Genomic DNA, 6,422 nt, shown 5'->3' with positions numbered 1-6,422 from the left:
CACCCTGCCTCTGACATCTAAAGCTTGCACTGGGTGTCTGGACACAGCCCTACAGCGTGCCCCGTGGACTCGAGTGCAGATAGCATCTGACTCCCTTGGCCTGGCAAGAAGATTGTCTTGCTTTATAATGCTGCCATCCAGATGCCAAAAGCACACTTTTGCCATCCAGTGGAGGGAAGGTTGTTAAGAATGAAGGCGTTGACACAACCTGCCTTTGGGGGAAATGGCACGGAGCAGCATCCCTAGTTCAAGAGGCTGTCTGAGTTTAGCAATAGTCTCTTGTTCCCAGGCTCTGGGCCAGGATAAATGGGCTGCAGTGTACTTTGGGAAGGATGGTTTTGCCTCCAGGAGAAAAAGAGCTTAGCACAGCTCTGCTGGGAGTCCCTCTTAAGCTCATCCACACAAAGGGTTGGGTGCCAGTTCCTCAGATGGGCTTGTTGCTGGCCTTCCCTGGGTGTAGCATAAGCTGCTGTTAGCAGGTACAGTGAGAAGGGGATTGAGAGGGGCCCACGGGTTTAATTTGCTTTCATGAATTAGCCTGAGTGGATGCAATGGCCTGTCCATGATGGGAAGGAGAGGAAGGCAGAGATTAGGATGACTCCTGTCTCTGTGCTCCGAGTTTTGCGTACACAACTGCGTGTTCCTCCCCATGCCAAATATTTTAATGCCTCACACGGTATCTGGGAACAATCAGAGAACAAAGAGCACCAGCCCTACTCCCTGCCCAGCCCCTGCTGCCCTGGATGCAGCCCTGCCCCTGAGTCTGGGTGGTGGATAAGGCAGGAGCCAGGCAAGGCCTGACCTAGCCAAGAGGTCCTAGGGGCTTCTCCATGGGCTCCATCCAACTGCTTTGCCTTGGAAACCTTCAGGTTTCAGGATTCTTTGCCCTGCAAGGAAATGGGAACAGTCACAACAGCTGGAGTCTTATGACCCACATGGTTCCCATCCCCACTGGAGAGGAGCATGGCTGTAGCTCACATCTGTGTGTTGCTTTAAAAAAAAGGTCTTTTCTGTTAACTAAGATGTTTGAGGCCATCTTTGGCCTTGCCTTCAGCCACCACTCCCAACAAATCTCCTCTGAGCCCTGTGTCATGCCCACCAGTCTCTGTCTCAGTACCTAAAGCATCTCACATGGCATTGGAGACCAACCTTTAGGTACCTGAAGCAAGCCCTTGGTGTTCATGCACCTCGTGGTGCCATTTCTGCTGCTCAGCTCAACAGTAACTTGCTCAGGTGTTCTGTTCAGCCGAGTTCTGGATGAATGGACCACAGGAGAGTGGTGGGGATGTTCACTCACCCCTTCCCAGAGGGACTGCATGAGTCTCCAGGAGAGATATCCCCAAAATCTGTGTCAGGGAGCAGAACAAGCTTCATTTCCCCACCCTGGATTTCAACCTTACATGTACACAGTAACAAAATCCCAATTTCCTACTTGAGATGCAGTAGGATGGAGACCAAAGATGATGTCTTTTAATGGTTTTTTACCTAGAGCAGATTTTTGTATGTAAATTACATACACCTTTAAAAAAAAAAGGGTAACAGCTTCTTGAAAGTCCTAGGCTTATTACACTCTACTAAATTTCCTTAATTACCAAATTTGCAAATGTTACCGGAGCAGTGGAGCAGTCACACGCAAGGTGAAGCCCTGGTTTATTGAGGAACTGCTGCACCTTTTGACAGAAGCCAGCTTCTCCACAGATGCATGGAGACTATTTATTTCATTTCCATTTGCGTGCCTAGCTCAGCTCAATGGCTTCTTCATCCAAGGCTCTGAAGAGAATAGGCCACTGAAACAAACAACAAAGTGGGCTTTAAATAAGAAGCATAGTATGTATTAATCCTGCAGGGGTAAAAAAAAATGAGGTGTGAAAATCCACTAGTTCTAAAAATCTTGTTTGTGGTTGCTACATACATCTGTCAATTGGATCATGGACAGCAAGACTTTCTTCATTTAAGTTGGTATTAAAAAAAACCCTGGTGTTTCCTTTTCTATTTATCTGACACATTTAGGCTTCATCCCTGAAAGCTCTGGCTGGGAGCAGCCCAGTCTGTGCTGTTTGACTCTCTCATCCTTCAAAACAGGGTGGTCCCCTACAAACTGCTTGCTGGGGCATGGGTCTCATGGATCCATGAGCATAAGTTTGAATAAACTCATTAATAACCCATTTGCCCACTGTATTAAATTCCACTAAATTCTGTGATTTGGGACAAATGGGTAAATACATGTGCAATTTCCATTGTTCCATAATGCAAAACATTTATGTTTTAAAATCCTGGAAAATGACTATTCATTTGTATGGTGACCAAAAATATGTGTTTCTGTCCCAGAGTCATTGCAAGACAGAGCTGGGGGGAACCTCAGCTGTTGAGCTCACTAATTCCCTATACCCCAGACAAACTTTGCTGTGATTTTTTTGCCCATTCTTCTTATTTTCTCATCTCTGGTGATGGATATTCCATGATCTCTGCTTTGATGGCATACCACCTACTAGCCAAAATGTACTGAAATATATTTAGCCTAGAAAAAATCAATTCTCATGGCAAAACGAGATTAAAAATGTTTTCTAACATGACTGCATTTTAAGATTCCCTTAATTTGATTGAAACTGTTCTTGACACCAGACCTCCCTCCCCCCGCCAAAGCCCCTTCACTCTTTATTTTTCACCTGGATCAGTTCAGTGATCTGCCTAGGACAATTGAAAAGCACAGGGTGATGTAGTGAGCAGTCAGGGTGGGGAGAGAAGCAATTCTTTTAGCTGGCATTGCTGAAAAGGGAGACAGTCCTTGCTTTGAACCTTCCTGCTGCCGGTCCAGCGCGCCTGCTTTGTTCACCTTCCCCTTAACCCAGCAGGTTGCCTGTCTTCACCAGCAAGTTAAAGCAGAGAAGGGCTGCCAGGGATGAGCTCAGGGTCTCCTGTTCTTGAAAAATCACAGCAAAGCATTTTGCTTTTCAAGCACTTGTCTAAACCAACAGGAATAATTTGCGAAGGAATCCTGACTCTACTTGTCGTTCAGTTCATTATCTTTATGATCCCGTCCCTAAAAACACTTAATGGTTAATAAACCTTAAGGAAATACAATCTTGCAGGCAAATGTTTTGGCTGAGCATCTGCTTCAATACTGGGAAGGGCTGGTCTTTTGTATCTTTAATTACCTTTTTGACCTTTTCAGAATACAGAGTTTTGCATTAGCTGTAGGACAGCTGCGCAGAATCGGTGACACTGAACCCCTGGCTACGCGTCCCCCACAGATGCTCTTGCTCCACAGCTATTTTCATGCTAACCTTTCTGCAGGTTCTGTTATTCATCCCAGAAAGACTCTTTAAAAACCCCAAGGAAGTGTCCTGGCATTTCCAGCATGTCCATAGGGAGGCCCAGCGGCAGTTTGGAAGGAATCTGAGTTTTGTGATGCCAGCTCTCCAGCCTGTGTCAAGATATGAGTGCAGAGCCTCATTTGCATAGATGCAAGTGCTTTAGAGGAGGGCTCAGCTTTGTGCTTCGTGTTTGTAGGAGACCCTCAGTCCCATGTGAGGTGATCTTTGTGGTCAAAGCTGGACTGCACCACAGGGGGAAGAGTTTCAGAGATCAGCCTAATGCCATCTTCGTCTGAGCTTGAGAATTCACAGCAAACACAGTGGGTAAATCTAACCCTGAGTGCAAGTCTGGGTGTGTGCTTAAATGATCAAATCATCATGGTCTGAGTGGTGTGACCATCTTAGCTGTCTGGGAGGAGATGAGGAGACCATGAGGATAATGAGACCATGAGGAGCACGGAGGTGCACTTGTCCTCCAAGGACTATATGTGCTGCACCCCCTCCTGCAGATTAATGCACAAGCTCACTCTTTCTAGCAGAACAGTTCCATGGGAAGCTGCACCTGCTTACTCAGGAACCCATGGGTCAGCACACCAATCTGGAAGTGCCTAAAGAAGCCTTGAAGACCCCTTCCCAGCTTTGAGGAGATGAGCCACCTGGCAAGTTATTCTGGAGTGGGGCTTGCTCAGCTTCTTTCTCTATTTTGTATAAAATAATTAACTGGAGAGAGAGACAGAGAGAGCATGTGAGTTTGCAGCTCATTGCCTAGGCATTAGTCTAGAAGGAGAAGACCAAGTCCCTGCTCTTAGGACTAAGTTAAAGAGGAAACTGCCACAGCTCTGCAGACTCTGCCCAAGGACCTTCTTTATACACAAAGGAAACCAGAAGTTAAACCACGACTAATGAGGAGCAATGACTGTGGAATTTCTGGATCAACAGTGTCCTCCTTCATGTCTCTGCCCAGGGAGCAATGGAGCCTGAAGAACATGTATCTCAGCTGCAGACCTCTGGCCCTTAATTCAGTCCATGGGTTGAATGCCATCAACATGGCCAAGCACTTTGAAAGTGCTTGCTACCTCAACATCTAAGTACAAAGAAGGAAAATATTCGTTTCCATTCGTAAGCTCCCAGCAGATTGTCCCCGCAGGGCTGGAAAGCGAGGAAGCAGGGAATTTCCTGGGACAGCACCTCCACAGCCACGTGGGTTCAGGCAGAGAGTCTGCAGTGGTGGTGGCTGCCTTTCCCTGTCCCTCGTTGGCTGCACTGTCTCTGGTAGGGTTGGCATTGCCTGTGTTCCTCTTGAGCCAGCAGCCTCAGGTCCAGAGGTTCAGCTGGTGGTGATGAGGTGAAATGTGGGTGCACCCTGTTCTGTAGGAAGGAGCTCAAGGGTTCCTGCTGTTTCTGAATGGCAAAGCTGATGTCCAGGCAGCAGAAGGCATTTCACCAGCTGGAACACTAAATAAAATTTTCTTCCTAGCTACCAATATCTGTTAAAGGCAGATAGGAATGGAGAGGGGAAAACCCTCATTCCTGCCCAGTCCCTGCATTTTTTTAGAGTGAAAGGCCCTGGAGGAAAGGTTTGCCCTTACTGTAGACATGATTTAGCTGGAGCTGCCTCCTGCCTTCCATCAGTGATATGTCACTGCAATGCGAGCCCTTAGATAGAGGTGTGTTTATAGAGCCTTTGTTCTCGTGTTCAGTGAATTGATCTCCATCTGAGAAAGTATCACTCACTGTCAGAATTAAAAAACAGCCCATGAAAAAGAAAAGGAGCAGCCTGACTTCAAAGGGCTGTGGTTCTTTTCTTGCGGCCTCTCCTAACCTGCACGCAGCTGAAAAACTTGTTTGACCCAATTCATTTCAGGCCTCCTTCCTCCCCTCCAACAGACAAAGACTCACAAACAATAAGCTCATTCAGGTGCAGAAGAGGGAGGGAAACCCGGAGACCCAGGCGAGGCTCCTGCTGCACACACCCTGTTCCCACAGATAAGCACAGAGCTGGAGGAGTGACAGGTTATCTTGGGCAGATCCAGCTACATGCAAGGTCTCCTTGAAGTCAGTGGTGTGTGTCTGTCGAGAGATGATATCTTTTATTAGGCCAACTGGTAGAGTCAGAAAAACTAGACAAGCTCTCTGGGGCCCAAAACCTTCTCCAGGCCAGAGAAATATCTGGGTCACCTGAAGCCAGGAGGGGCATGAGATGTTGTAGGGTAGGAGGTGGTTAGAGGTTAAGTACCTTTAGAGTCTGGTGGATTGGCTTGGCATAAAGTGAGACCTTACAATGACCTTCCAGGGCTTAATGGGACTCAGAGAGAGCTGCAGAGGGACAAGGGGGGATGGGACAAGGGCCTGGATAGGACAAGGGGGACAAGGGCTTGGAGGGTCAACACAAAGGCAATGGCTTCCCAGGACCAGAGGGCAGGCACAGATGGGATATTGGGAAGGAATTGCTGGCTGGGAGGGTGGGCAGGCCCTGGCCCAGGGTGCCCAGAGCAGCTGTGGCTGTCCCTGCATCCCTGGCAGTGTCCAAAGCCAGGTTGGATGGGGCTTGGAGCACCCTAGGATAGTGGAAGACGTCCCTGCTCATGGCAAGGTGTCAGAACTACACAGGTGCTATTTAAGACACTTCCAACCCAAATCATTCCGTGATTCTGTGATGTTTAAGTGATTTTTTTTTTTTTTAGGGGTACCAATTTAGCTTCTGACTGACTCATTTCATCTCTGACTGGCATGTGGCCAAGGGTGGGACTGCAGCAGCAAACCCTCCCATCACTTTAGACTGCCTTGAAAAGGTCCTTCAAGCTCAGTACCAGGCATTAACAGGGCGCCTGGCCTGGCAGCTGTGACCTTGGAGTTTCCAACACCTGATAACATGCTCAGGAGAGTTATCTCTGCAGCAGAGGTACCAAACCACTCCCAAGCAGGGCTGACTACAGCGGACAGCCCTTTCTTCCAGCAGGAACACAACCTCATGCAGAGAAGATCTCTGGATGTTTTTCCCTCTCTTTCTATTTTTAAATGTGCTCCAAGCTGAAATCTTTGTTTTTTTCTCTTCAGTGATACATGTGCCTGCATTTCCTCAAGCTGATACTCATTCCTTTCTCCCTT

The sequence above is a fragment of the Motacilla alba genome, chromosome Z (assembly GCF_015832195.1).
Source record: "Motacilla alba alba isolate MOTALB_02 chromosome Z, Motacilla_alba_V1.0_pri, whole genome shotgun sequence".
Lineage (NCBI taxonomy): Eukaryota > Metazoa > Chordata > Aves > Passeriformes > Motacillidae > Motacilla > Motacilla alba.
The sequence above is the reverse complement of the archived record's forward strand: the minus strand, read 5'-3'. Positions refer to the sequence as shown.